A 14130-nucleotide genomic window follows, 5' to 3' on the forward strand; every position below is an offset into this window, starting at 1 on the left:
TGTCTGTAGCTCATAAAACAGGAGACACATTTGCAAAGTTTGCTTCCTGTCATCAAGAGCAAATCCTAATAGCTAGAAATTTGGTTTATGCTTTAATAATTTGAAAAATGATTACATGAAAGCGTTCAAGAAAAAAAAAAGGACTCAATAGCAAATTTTATGCTTTGTACTGTGGTGTTAATGCACTAATTCATAAGTGATATTTTGCACCAAACATTTTTGTTTAGTGTTTGAGAGATTAGTCGGCAAAAATGGATGTGACTGAAAGATGCCAGGCCGACTGCAGCAGATGGTAGCCTCAGGAATGCTACGCTTGGCTCACAACTGGAAGTTTGCTGGACTGATATCCTGTTGGGAAAAAGACTGAGACAATGGGTGGAACCCCTTCAGCTTTCATTCACAAATATGTCTACGGCATTCACAACCAGAGCTTAGTAGAGCACGTAAAACCTTTACTCAAGTAAAAGTAGCAGTACTTCAACGTATTTTTGTTTGAGGTAATCAAAATATCCAGAATGGTGCCAAGAGTATGCCAATGACTTCCAAAGTGTGGCCAAGGTAAAAAAAAAAAAAACATCCAATAAAATATTAGATTTTTGACATTTTTTTTAGGAATTGTATGTATGAAAAACAAACACACACAAAAAACAGGTGGAAGGTTGAAGACTGCAGGTCAAGATCATAACAGGTCAAAGTTTTGGCTTTATGGACAATCTAGAAAAGAAACTAGAGCTAATCTTAAATATTTCCTCATGAAGTTTAGTAAATTAATGGTATAGTGTGTTTCTTCAACGTGTTGGGAGACCTGCAGTTGACATGAAATAATAATCACTCATCTTTATTCTTTTCATTATTGCTTTGATTCAAATCGGTAAATAGGATTTCATATTTGTAATCAGTTCTGCCTGAAATAGCATTTTAACTTTTCAGGGGCACACTCGGCTCCTGTTTGTTACCGTTTACACACTGCAGAGGAGAGCATAAAAGGCTCTCTCTGTACGCTCAGGCCAGCCCTGCCTCCAATACAACCAAACTTCTCACCAACATTATTTTTGGCTGCTACTGTATTTAGAAAGAGTGAATAATCTTCACACTTTTTTTTAGTAGGGAAGTTTAAAGATTTTGCTTGCGAGGCGGGGAAACCTCTTTATATTGTGTTTTTTTGTAACCATGCCTTTAGCGACGTTTGTGTTCTAGACATCACTGTGTGGTCTCTCGGTCAGTGTGGTGGCATGTTACATGACATGCGTACAGTAATCTGATATAAAAACAAATATGTATGTGAATTATGAGGCCAAATTTAAAGATAACATTGACTAAAAGAGTCATTTTCTGGACATAAACACATCAATACGTTGATAAAAGTTCCATGATTTGCTTGATGGAACCCTGATCTGAACTCTTTAATTGCAGCATCGGTTCTATGTTTAGGGTTGCCGTTACAATCTAGCTCTGTCACCAGCAACTTTGACCAGCTTCACTGTTAACGCTGAAGAAAAAAAAAACCCCAACTAAAAACACATACCACAGCCTGATGCTGCCACTACCATATATGAAATTTTTGGTCTCACCTGAGCAGAGCACTCTTCTTTACATGTCTGCCTCCTTCATGACTTGTGACATAGTAAGAAGAAGATAAATTATGGATTATTAAAAAAAAGGACTTAGTATAGGTCAAAATTGTGTACTTCACAGTTAATAGTTGTCCGGTGGAGAAATCTCCCACCTGAGATATTAATTTCTGCATCTCTTCCAGAATTCCCATGGGCCTCTTTGACAAATCGTACATGTAAATCTATGTAAATACGTAGCCAAAGCTCTGATTTCAACTGACTCACAACAGGCCATGTATAATTTCCTTTAAAAAAAAAACTCTCCGTACAAAAAAAGCTTTCACCAGAGTAAAAATCACTTGCCATTCAGTGAAGGTAGCTTGGTGTGGACTACAGGTGTTTATAATAGGAAGTGGCTTCATTCAGCAGAATGAATCAGAAAGCAGCAATATTGCAACCAGACTCTCAACACTCTGCTTTAGCATAACGTCTGAGAAGGCAGGAATGTTCTCCTGTCTGGGCACACTGTTGCTTTGAGGCATCCAAAAATGATGGCTTACTTTGATAAAAGTTAAAAGTTTCACTTCAAGGCTTCTGGGATGTTCAGATGCGAGACGGCTTTATAATTATACACCATATCAGCTGCAGAGCGCCGTTATTTAGACTTATGCTTCAGGATTTGCATGAAAGCCCTTTGGCCCTTCAGCTGGATTTTGAAGAGCTAATTTCTCTATTCAAAAAGTCACATTAAAAACGTTCAACCATACAAATAGTATTTTGTTAAAAAGGCCTTTTGAAAATTTCCAAAATTGCAGCAAAGTATCATATTGGCTTTGCATGATTTAGAGCAGTATTTACGTCTTTTTTTAATTATTTTTACATGAAACATAGCTCAGAGAATAGATTTTAAGATACTTTTGTTAACTTATAAATCACTGGATGGCTCAGCACCGGAATACATGAAACACTTGTTATCATTGGATCAACCTTCCAGACCTCTCAGGTCTTCTGGTTCTAGTCTAATCTGCATTCCCAGAACCAGAACCAAACATGAAGAAGCAGCATTCAGTTGTTTCTTATAAATTATGGAGTATGCTTACAACAGGAGCATCTAGCTTATATATTCAGGAATTACAACAAACATAGAATCCATAGAAACTCCTATTAGCTTATCTAGAGAAACTACTCATTACCTTAGAACAACATTATCAGAACAAGAATCCATAGAAACAACTACTAGTTTAGGCAAGGCAAGGCAAGGCAAGTTTATTTATATAGCACTTTAAAACAGTACCACTGACCAAAGTGCTGTACAATCAAATAAAAATCAAAATTAAAACACACTATAACCAACAATACAGTGACTTAAAACACCCTATACAATACATAAACATACCCAGATAAATACAGGAAAGCAGCAGCTCAAACTGAATCAAAGGCCAACCGAAAAAGGTAAGTCTTAAGAGCAGATTTAAAAATTGCTAAAGAAGAGGCCTGTTTTACCGACATAGGTAAAGCATTCCAAAGTTTAGGAGCTGCAACAGCAAACGCCCTCTCTCCTCTCTGCTGTTTATAAATCACAGACTACTTATTCTTAAACATGGGGTTTGTTCTTTCCTTTGGTTTGTTGCATTTCCTTCTAACTCATTGTATTGTATTGTAAAGCACTTTGAATTGCCTTTTTGCTGTAAAATGTACTATATAAATAAAATTACCTTACCTTTTATGCTCCACTAATCCGGAACAAACGTCTAGAAAACTGTAAAACTGCAGAAACACTGATTTCCTCTAAATCAAGACTAAACACCTACCTATTTAGATTCATCGCTGATTAGTACTAAGTGGAACATTGATCAACATATTTGATGTACATTTTCTAGATGATTTTGATGAGGGTATTTGAAAATATGTAATGTTTATTGCTTGTTTATTTGTTGCTGTATAATGTTTTTATGAACTGCCTCGTTGTCGAAATGTCCAATAGAAATAAACTCGTCTTGACTAAACAGTCCAAAAAAAGTTGATGGAAAAGAGACGTAATCTAGAAAGCCTTCGGAAACTGGTACATAAAATCCTCGCTGCCCGCCTCCCAGTCGAACTTCAATAGTTGGAGTTTAGTCTTTCTGAACCCTGGTTCTGCTATTTTAGTTACTTAATATTTAGGTTAACATTAGCTGGGTCAATGAGGAAAGAAATCAATAACACGACTGGACAGAAAGCTGGAGAGTCTTCTACGATGTGAGGTGGGTGGCCCTCAACCAGCTATTAGCCTCTGGGTGGATTTATGTCTGTACATGCGAGTATAACAGGTCCTTTTATGTGGGGGGAAGCCACTGATTATGACAGATTAAAATTTGTACAGCAGAACTCAGTGAACTTACGTTTGAGGTAATTTTGTCTGCATATGTGCAGAAATGGTTTACTCTCTCACATAGATGTCGATTTGAAGTTTGGTCATTTTTTTTTAACCCACCTCCCCCCCAGTGACAGACCAACTAAATAAAAGCCTAAAGGGGGAAAGTAAAACATGTAGTGCAGAATATAAAATGCTAATTCTTTCAAAATGTTGTTTTAAGCGAATTATCATGGGCCTCAGGTGAACATGTGTTACCAATAAGACCAATAAGAGGTTCACACTTCTCAGTAGGCAGCAGCGAAAATCTATTTTTCTCTCACATTTCCTGGTCTGCTTCACAGGCAGTAGCCGTCAGCCTCATTCATAGAACTGCTTTTCAAGCAACTGTCTCCTCCCACAGGGTCAGTAAACTGACCTGTCTTTGTGAATTGCGCCCTCACTATTTCCACTGACCGTAAAATTGAGCGAACTGGAATTATGAAAATAATTTTTAAAAATTTGCTTAATTTTTCGAAAATCTGCTTAATGGAAACACATTTTTCGATAAAAGGTTTTTGCACTAGGATGAGGTGGTTTATCGGCTGCATCGAAATGATTGCATTCCGCAAACTGCAAAAAAACAAAACAAAACAAACTCTTATCCGTATCACATGAGTTATGTAAATAACCAGTGGAAAAGACAAAGAAAGTGACAGGAAGTGGTACGAAAACGATGGCACGGCTCTTTAATGACTTATCGTGTGAACAAACATATTCAGGTGTGATTTCAACGGCATTTGTTAATTAATAGAAACACCGAAAGGCGAAATTTGTTTTTTTTCTACCTTAGTTGAATATCAACAAAGTTTTGTGCACATTTGTAATGAATACAAAAGCTACTGTGGTGCCAAGTTACAACCCACAATGCCAGTATTTCTCTCAACAAGACTTTTGAGGTAGACCAACAAAAAGAAGGATCTAAATCGTGAAGTGGAAACAATTGCGGTTTCAAAAGTCTGTAAAGGTTGGCGTACTGTATGAATTCAGCCCCCTTTTATTTTGACACCCCTAAATAAAATCCAGTACAACTAATGTAATCAGAAGTTGCCTACCTACTAGACTTCGGTGATATAATCTCAGAACAGCTTGATTTATTCTGTGAAGACCTCAGAGGTTTATTAGAGAATGTTAAAGATTCAAACAGTATCACACATTATGCGTTTCCTTCAGGTTATTCGTGAGAATGTTGGACTGAGAAGTAGACGATCAGCTCAGCAGGCTCACAGTTCCACATTGAAACAAACAGAGTACGGCAAGACCTAAAGAACAAAATACGCAATACGAAAATGGCCAAAACAGAGAAAAAAAAACAACAAAACGCAAACAGCCAAGGAATTTAACAGCTATGATATTTTTTGGTTGTGTCAAAATGCAAATAATCTAAAAAAAATTATTTTTAAAAATCAGTGTCAAACAAAAATTCTTCGATAAAGTTCCGTCAGCAGAAACTGGGTTACCATTTAACCACCGAAAGTTAGCTACATTGACAACCTGAAAGTTAGCTTGTTTACAGGGCACTTCTGAATCTGGTCAACCACAAATGAAAAATGGTTTATTCTTATGTGGTTGCAAGAAGATAAAGTACAAAGAAAGTTACTAAAACTTACTCTCAATGCCTTGGTTTCTTTTATTTGCCTTCTTGTGGTTCTGCAAGCACAGCTGTATATAATAAATGCTTGATTGTGTCGTCAGTGTTTACCGCGAATGGTCATGTTGTTTGACAGAGCTGGGTAAGTTTTCTTTCTTCGTTTTTTGCAGGGAAAATAATTAGCAGAAAAATAAAGTCTTAGTCTTAACTGACAATTCACAGCCCCTCCAACCACTAGCAAACCAGACAAAAAATATTTAGTTGAACTTACTGCAGTGGTCAAGAAAATACGGAGCCCCTGAAAATAAACTAAGGTGACTATGAGAAGACATTTTTTGTGTCATAGCTCAAAAGTTTCTACTTTTTCTCTAACATTGAGCATTTTCTAGGATTTTTCAGTTATATAACAATTTAGAAAATGGAGATTACAAACACTTCAACAGGTTTTAATTTAAAGTTGTTGTATAATATAACCATTAAAAGCTGTGTCTCGTATATAGATGCAGAATTGATGTTCCAATTAGGACACTAAAAGTACTTCCGCACCAGAATAATCCAGGATGCTCAGTTCAATTGGGCAGATAATGCAGAAATTTCACATCTGCTTTCGCATAGCACTTTTAGAAGCAAACCAGCCTGCCTGAAGGTCATGTAGTTAAACAGCTGCTTGGGATGGAATCACAAGACATTGGTCTTTATGTGCAGCAGGTGAGGCAGCAACTTATCCAGCATGCAACTTCACAGGAAAAAAAAAGCACAGAGAGCAAGAAACTGGGATGTTCTGCTGTGAATTCATTAATGCAGAAAATTTATACATTTTCAGAGCACAGTATATTTACACTATATTGCAAAAAAAAAAGGGACATACAATGAGTAGAAAAGCTCCTGTAGATCATCAACATTGGCTTTGCTTATTGTGTAACAAATAGGCGATGGGGAGCAATTAAGTGTTCCAGGTATTGTAAGAATCCATTTTACTTCTATTTGTGAAAGCAAACACACAGTTCTTCTCACAATGTTCTTTTGCAGCCATGTGTTTGCAATAGAACGTATTCTTTATTTCCAACTTAATTGGGAAGGGCGAAAAATAGCTAGTGTTATTTATTTATTGCTTTGCTGAAAAGCACTGTTAACATGGAGATTCATTGTCACTGAGCTGCAAACTTTCCCTGATTTGGAGTTGTATGAGTTGAATGACATCCATCATTCTTGCAACCGCCAAAGAATGATGGGTTTAACAGAGGCGTAAAGTCGAGTTTTTGAAGCCCCAACTCCAAATCCGCATGTTGCAAAAATATTTAGTGTCTGCGACGTTAGTTTGTTTTTGCCAGCATTAAAGCATGAACAAAGAAAATATTACTTATGATGACTTATAGTTGTCATCATAAGTATTATGATGACAACTATATTCTTGCAATTTATTTCCAAATCCAGGCAATCTAAAATAGAAGCTTGTCGTCTTAGCTAGCTGGCTACTTTAGCTAACTGTTGCAGGATTGTAGTGAATCTGCTTAACAAACAATTTATATTGAGTTTACAACAACAGCATGAACAAAGAAAATATTACTCATGATGTCTAATAGTTGATCAAAAAGCAGAATACATAGAACCATCACGTGTGCAGAAAACGATGACCTCAGCTCTGAGTCTGAGCATCTGTCTTTTGAAAAGCTGCGAGACTTTGCCTGGAATCTATTAAAGTTGCGAATGGTCTCCGTATGTGCTCTCTCTTCTCACCAGTGCCATCCAACTCTCAGATGGTAGATTATACGGTCTCTGAAAACAATGCCATGTCGCGTTTTCTCTGCTTTCTTTCAGACACAAGATTAACCGGAAAGATTCATCTTCCTCGGAGGCAATTCATTCTCAGAACTTTTGTGGTCATGTCAGCGTCCCATAAGATCAAACATACGGTATTGTTGTCGTACGCAGGTTGTAATCACAGAGAGAGCAGTTGTGGCATTATCAAGCGAAAGAATAGAAACTGTTACAAGCACGCAGCTGTCTTTAGATCCTCTTAAAAGGAAAAATAACCTTCAAAGGGCTGAAAATCTCTCCCAGGGAGTATAATTTTGGCTGGAGGAAAAAGTCGGGGTTGCCGGCTGTAATCCAGCTGTGTACCTTCTTTCACCATGTGGTCCAGTCAAGCTCTGGGTGGTGCCCCTGCATTAAGGACATAATTAAGAGTTTAGAGAGGGCAGTCTAGCTGCACCAGTGGATCGGGATGATGTGGGGAGACAAAATATCCCACAGCAGAATACAGGATGCAGGAGTATTTGGAGGATTTTGAATATGAGATCTTTTGAGTGTAAATAGAACAGGTGGGTCCTTGTATACAATTTGGATCCTCTGAAAACAGTGAAACTATAAGTTTAGAAGTTTGGCGCTATTGCAGCTTCAAGAACCGGTGGTTACTGGTACTTTGTTTTGTCTGACAGAGCACAACACGTTTGCCACAAAGCAAAGCTTTGTCCTGCTCAAAGAAAGGCTCAAAAAGTCCATTGCCATCCTGAAAGTGGCCAATAGGAAGTCATATTCGCCTTTTACGGCTGAATAACTTTGAGGATGACCTTTAAACCCCATGGGAGTGAGGTTTTGAAGATTATCCTTCCAGATCCCCTGGAAGATTTATGTGAAATTAATCTTGAAATTTCTGTGTATATATATATATATATATATATATATATATATATATATATATATATATATATATATATATATATATATATATATATATATATATATTTGAGAATAATTTGAAACTTTCTGAGTTTTCATTGCAAATTTTTGACTTTTGGAGGTCTACAACATTTCTGAGATTAATCTCAATATTGGAGTTTTTCTGGGTGAAATGTATTCCTCCTTTTTTTATAGATCTACAATAACACTAATACACCGTTGTATCTATCTACTTTGTGTGCCATTCTTGCAATTTATTTCCAAATCCAGGCAATCTAAAATAGAAGCTTGTCGTCTTAGCTAGCTGGCTACTTTAGCTTACTGTTGTAGGATTGTAGTGAATCTGCTTAACAAACAATTTATATTGAGTTTACAACAACAGCAAACATCCTATTTTTTTCACTGGTGGAGACACTAGCAAAAATGCTCAGTTGCCTTGTTGAGGAATTAAAACAACAGCAGAAGCTAAACCTGTTCTCACAGTTTACACATTCAAGCTAGTGTTAGCACTGCAGCATCTGGTTGCTTCAAGAAGTCATAAACCCAGCTTTTTAAAACTTATTGAGCTGCTTTAAAAATAAGACAATGAAATTCAACTTTGTAATATTTATTCAATTGTCTATGTAGGAACAATTAGACTATTAACAAATTAGTTACTTTTTATGTTGCTAATCGCTAATAACGGCGATAAAAAGTTATTTCAGCAATGTGTCGTTTGCTGTAATCTATCCTGTTAAATACAGATACATAAAATTACTTTGCATTGATAAGTGTAGGCTGGAAAACACAAATGTGTTCGTGTTCTGCAGTTTTAAATCTCAAAAATCCAAAGTTTCCTTTCCCCAGTGATATTTATGATGTTGTATTCACATGTGTCTCTATTATTATTTAGTTTTTGTACCCAATGATCTCTATTAGATATAATTATGTGACATTTTATGACGGTTGTTTCTGCATGACGTTTCTTAGTCTTCAGGTTTCGAGGGAACATTTCACATTTCCCATTCTGCCTGAGTCCAAGATTCCTGACCTTCCTTCACTCTCAGGAATTGGTCTCTCTCCAGAGAGTGTGATCCTGGATTTGATTACAGGGAAATTATTACTTGTCATATTAAAACTTTACAATCTGACTAGAAAGAAAAACAAAACAAAAACAAAAGTGGTTTAATTTGTACAATAAAATCACCACTTGCATTTGACAAAATCTTTAGAAAGCATAAAACAGAATAGAATAAATGTTTTTTTTTTGTTTTTATATGTAAATGTGGCTTTGTTTCAGCCTAATGCATACATCTAGCACAAGAATATATATATATATATATATATCCTGGTGTCCTTTTGAACTCTCAATCAACTTTAGTAAGTGCATGTCTGGTCTGGGTTGATTGTGAACCTACCTATCACAAGATAAACTCTGCCATTTCCTCAGCATCACATGTTATCAAATGCTTCTTGTAAAATGCTAATCAAACAAAGACGGACACTGGTCGTGTTATTTGTCTCTTTGTAGACTCCGATCACCTGGAGAGGTTAGTGGTTAGCTCAGAGCCTGCGATCCTGTATAGCACCGTTATTACAACCCACGTAAACAGAGTGGGCATCCTGACTTTATCTCTCCTCGTTGAGCACTGCTTAGACATTAGCACAAAACATACATTTAATTTCCGTCCGCCGAAGTTGGCTGTTTAATGCAAACTGACTGTGCACATACGACAGGAGACGTAAAAAACCATGTGCTGTAAGTAGTTTCTTTTTGGAATCCAGCAATAACATTTACTCCATAATAACATAATGTGATGCATCTGTTGTCCACTTGAGAATAGGCTTAGCTTTTCGGTTCCTTTATTCATCGCAGCTGTCAACAAGATAGCCTGGGATCAGCTGATTTAAGCACCATGTCTTGTCTGCTGTGACTGACTGAAAGATCATTGCGATTTTGGAAACCGACTGGATCTTTGGGACAGTATAGCGATTAATTTGACACGTTTACAATTCAAAAACGTTGCTCATAGTGTTTGACAAAAACCAGTCTTTCTGAGGAGCTAGACTAGCCAGACTAGTCCGATGAGCGATACATTTTCTTAAACGTTGAACCACTATAAAGGCTGCTTTTATAGTGATCTGAAATGACATGCTGCTACTTATGGAACTCCCTTTTTTGTGGGGAGTGTAGTCAAATAAAAATTGGTTTAAAAAAATTGTAAAGTCATAAATTCAACCCAGTTTTCCAACCCATAATTCTGACAGCACAATGGTGGCTTAATCCATGCTGTGTTTTTCCAAGATGTTTCCATGTGGGCTAATGGAAATCCATGCCATCCCAGCACAGAGGGGCCCCCATTCATTGCCTGTATCAAAGAGTCCATTTATAGCTCAGGAAAGCTGAACATGACCTGAGTTTACTGTCTGAGGTGTATCAGCCTTCCATCATCATTCAATCAGGGAAGTCCAGTGGTAATCAAGAGCTGATGGCACTTGTGGGAGTCTTATTGGAGTACAGAGTCTGTGGAGATTTAGTGTATTGGATTTAAAACAAATGCAGCAATGGCAGCCCTTAAGAGGCTTATTTCACTCCTGAATGCCGTTATCTTGTTGACAGGTGCAATGAAATCACAATATAAAAATTAATTAATGCCAGGTTGATTAGGGAGCGAAAGGTCAGTTGAGTGAAAAACCTTAGCAAACCTCTTAAGTCCTTCACGCAAAAATCCAGACCCCAGATCTGTTGCCACCTGAGTAATGAACCCAAAGACATCAACATGGAAGTTCTGTGCACAAGGTCCAAACAGCTGAGTTCTTGAGCCATCCAGAAGACCGAGACCCTGAAGAGACAATCCACATTCTAAAAGAATCGGAATGTTGCTGCTTCTCTTGTACAAAACTCTTACCTCTTTAAGGGCCGCCTGCTTAAAAATGGTGCAGTTTAAGAAAACAGCTTTTCCTTTGTTCCAAAGGAGTTGGAGGGCTGACATTAGGCAAGCAATTTCAATAGGGAGATATTCTAGGGAAGTAAAGCTGGCACCACCTGGGATACCTTTCAGATGGGCCCTCTGAGAAAACACTAAAAGTGGTACATCTGACACCAGAAACAAAATGATGCCAAGCACACAGCCACAACACAGGTTACTCAGCACTTTTTCTGTATTTTGCTCAACTTATGATCACACCTCTTGTTCTTTTGTCATATAGATAAATGTACATAACTGCGTAAGATTTACATAGCAGCACCTAAGACAACACAAATTTGATCATCGCATGGTAAATGGACTGTACTTGTGAAAAAGTTTATCTAGTCCAGAAGACCCCAAGGTACTTCACACTACGTTCAGTCATTCACACACTGAATGATGTGGTTTCTACATTGTAGCCTCAGCTGCCCTGGGGCCGTGCACCGGCCCCATGCACCCCCTCTGACCACCACCAGCAGGCAAGGTGGGTGAAGTGTCTTGCCCAAAGACAAGTAGAGAAATTTCAAAGCCAGTTCTTGCTTTTAAAACTGAAATATTTTATACTGGGGTAAAAAAAAATGGTCAAAATAAATAATTAAAAGCCTACAAATTACCGTCATTGGTTAATGTAAAAATTCTGACTGTCTCAAGATGAGAGCTTCATGGAAAACATCTAGTGGCAGCTTTGCACTTTATAATGTCCTGTTGACTGAAGCAGACGCCTCACTTGGAAGTTATTATCAGGACAACTTGCTTATATATAGAGGTACAAATGCATTAACAAACCTTAATCACATTTTTTTGGATTTTTTTTTTTTTTTTTTTTTTTTTTACATCTCTTTCATTAAAAACCTTCTTATCTTTTTAGCCATTCCAGCTGGAAACATCTTTAATCTACAAAGACAGGGAACTGGCTTTGTGTCTCCTCCGCTCTGTTAAACATCATGTTTATTTCTGTGTAATATTTCGTCTTTTTACAATATAATACTACTTTTTAGTTGGCAACGCGGCTGGTGAGCATCTCTCTCTCACTCTCTCTCTCTCTCTCTCGGTGAGACCGGGGGAAGGCGAGGAGGAGGAGGGTTGAGTGTCCGCCGTTCCTCCCATCACCTGTGAAATTTCAGAGCCAGGCCACGGTGAAAGAGGGCTTTGTGTCGCCCTGCGGAGGAATGCCCTCGCATTGCTCGTCAAAGAAAGGGCTTCATCTGGGCTGGAATTTGGAGGCATCTCGAGAACTGTAAGGGAGATTTTCCCCGGGGGGGTGAGGGACTGAGGGTGAAAAAAGGACCATGATTTTTGAGTGGACAGGAAAAGCAGAGCTTTTCTGTAACTGTTGCATTTAGATTTTGGTAATAATATCATCTAATATCTAAGTGCCAAGAAGCAGACAGTTTATTCTAACTTTGGGGACGTCTTTGTCTGTGTACTCCATGAATAAATAAACTAATTGTAATTTAATTAAACTGTGGTGGGCATGATTCAGTACTAATAAAATTGTTTACTTTAGCTCACTTAAGACTTCTAGCAACAAAATGTGACTGGATCCCGGTTGAATGAATGCTTCAGGTCATGTGGTGTATTTCTGCTGCAGAAACATCTATTATTTCAACATGGTCAGGGTGACATCTGCTGGGGGAAAAGAGCATTGGTAGCTGGTTGTTCAGTGTCGGAATAAGACATTTTAAATAACAAAATACGATCATGACCTGAAACAGGTCTACATTTAGAATTAAAATAAATCCAATTATATATACGCCAAAGAATGTGACTTCCTTGCTCTTGTATTCCACATTGCGCACAACAACCACAGCAGACAGGTGACATAGGAAGTTATCCTGCATTTACAAGAAAACCGTGTGACGGTCACAACACAGCAAATTTATCAGAGTACCACACAAAGTGCCTTTTATTTGGCTGTTTTATTATAGGAATAATGATCTTATGCACCGAGTCATTATTTGGCCTGGTTGGCACCAGACGGAGGAGAATGATGCAGAGAGAGGATGGCTCAGTGACGGTTTTTCAACTGGAGAAGTGAGGATGTGATGCTGGTGTTTGTGTCGAAAATTGTGGGCGATGATGTGGCGAATAAAACGACTGAGGAAACTGCTTCACTGCGTCAGAGGAATAAACATGGCAGTGGAAGCTGTATAAGATTTATTTTATCAGCATACTGCCTGTAAAATTTGGTGACAGGGATCAGATCTGAGGACTTCCTTTTAATAACTGAAGCCTTTCCTGAAGTTATGAAAATAATCAAGTGTTCACCAATCAGATGTTCTCTAAAGATCAATCTAATGTTAACTGACAGTGCAACTTGGTGGGAGCTATCAAGGAATGTTCTCCATGGCCTCCCTAAAGTTTATCTACAACCTCCATAGCTTAACCTTCACAAAATCTTAAAAATAATTTTCCCTAAAGTTTATGTGAAGGTATTAGCGTTCTGAAATGTACCCATTGGGGAACATTCAGAAAACATTCCCTAACAGTTTCCTGAATATTATCCACAACTTTTACCATGGAACCATTGGAGAACTTTCCAGAACAATTCCTCAACGTTTCCTGTTAACTACAACCTTCTCAATGTAACCCTCAGAGATCCTCAAGAGAAGGTTTCCTAATGGTTCAATGTAAGTTATCTACAACTTTCACACCAACACATTTCATGAAACTTATGGGATGAGTCCTATGGGTTCCCTGAAGATCATTAACTTTTGTGGGAACTTTCCCCAAAGGGTTGCTGAAGGTCTATTAATTTTATGTTGTAACACCTACCAAAAATTACGGAAATGTTCCCTAAAACTTGATCTACAATGTTCACAATGTAAGTTATTGGGAACCATCCCTAAAGGTTTGAAAATAACTGTGAAAGAATGTTCAAGGAGTTTTGTTTGACAATGAAAGTGTTTTCTAACCTTTTAAACATTCTTTAAAGTTCTCTGAGGGTCATTCTCAATACGGAAAGTG

Source organism: Poecilia mexicana, unplaced genomic scaffold (assembly GCF_051168715.1).
Source record: "Poecilia mexicana isolate PSO_F unplaced genomic scaffold, ASM5116871v1 scaffold_20, whole genome shotgun sequence".
NCBI lineage: Eukaryota > Metazoa > Chordata > Actinopteri > Cyprinodontiformes > Poeciliidae > Poecilia > Poecilia mexicana.